The sequence below is a fragment of the Amphimedon queenslandica genome, unplaced genomic scaffold, assembly GCF_000090795.2.
Source record: "Amphimedon queenslandica unplaced genomic scaffold, v1.1 AMPQUscaffold_12487, whole genome shotgun sequence".
NCBI lineage: Eukaryota > Metazoa > Porifera > Demospongiae > Haplosclerida > Niphatidae > Amphimedon > Amphimedon queenslandica.
Window position 1 is genome coordinate 7,125 of NW_003547276.1, and position 1,601 is coordinate 8,725.

Below are 1,601 nucleotides of genomic sequence, written 5' to 3' on the forward strand. Positions count from 1 at the left end.
AAATGTATTATCAAAATTAAACGACAAAATACATTTACATGTGCACATCATGGTTTCTGAAGTAATAGAATCAACTATCATGAGTTTAAGTGGTTAAAATCTTTTATTATCAGTATGACACACCGCATCAGGAAACCACCACTGAATTCTATTGGCCTGGCTCTTGTGTTTCCTTTGCTAAGGTTCAATTTACTGTGCAAATTTGTTTTCACTGTAAAAATATCAATTCTTTTTTTGATTTTAGCCCTTTGCTTTAAAGACCTACAGCTAAAAGCAAGTACCTCATACTGTATACTGGTGAAAGAAAGGTCTTTTCACTGTTAATAATACAATTACAAAAGTGTGCTTGTAGAATAGTGAATGCCTTTTTGACCAGACAAGAGGATAGGAGGACATTAGCAGCTCAATTACTGGATAATGAGATATATATGAGCAAGTTACCGCTGATACAGTGATGACTAGGCCACTTATGTTCCTCATCAATTACTTTAGGATGTCAAAACACATCAAATGGTGGAAGTTGTTTTCCAATAAAGGTCACCTGCAGCAGACAGACCCATGTATATGCTACTGTAAGTGCTTCTGCTCAATTGTGTGTATAACTTACAGCAATGCCTCTATAGGAATTGTACTGAAGTACATGTACAATGAAGTACAATGTACTGAAGTAAATGTATGCTTGTGAATGATTAATGGTTTCCATGCAAGTCTTTGTACCGTTTTACTGGACTTATTTGCATTGTATTGTGATCATTTTTCTTTATATGCTTTGGGCTGTGCATGTGTTTTGCTTTCATTGGTGGGTGATTAAGCTTTATTTTCATTGGTGGTAGTTGATCCTGTTGATTGCTTGTTCTGTGTAGTGTTTGTGTCTGTGTTCAGTGAGTTAGGCAAGGTTATTATTTCATTTTTGTGAATGAATAATGTTGCCCTTTCCATGTACAACAACTAATTACAATACTTGACTATAGGCCAATGTGTTTATTGCTTGAAATTCTACCATACATATGCCTGTTTGTACACAGTGAAGCTTCAGGGGCTGCTTAATTGTTAATTGCACATGCATGTGTAATAAAAGGTTACGTTGATATACCTCAAAGTGAGGAAGACTCTTTGACTGATACCACACCTATAGTTTTCACCCATTTCTAATGCTAACAATGTAAATAATTACAGCTTTAAGGTACATGTATGTCATTTGGACTTTAAAGTTTTGGGTATTTAGGTAAATTTTTTCTAGAAATGACTACTGATAATTCTCCATTTATACAAATGTTGTAAGACACAGTTTGTCTTACGTTGCTTAGAAAAATGTTAATGAACTTAAGGTGACAGGGAGTATTTAATTTGGTGAATTTCAGCCATTTAGAGAAATTGCTAACTTAAATCTGACTTTAATTTCTCATTTGAATATTAATAGTTATTAATACTAAAAGATCAAACCACTAAATTAAATACCAATGAAATGTCAGTATCATGAAAAGTGCTAAACCAATTACATAATAAATTTTTTTTAATGTTAATGAATTGTAGTTCTTTTTCTGGGCAGAGTAAGTATAGATCAGAAAAGGCATAAAATATGCTCTACTTAGTGTACTACA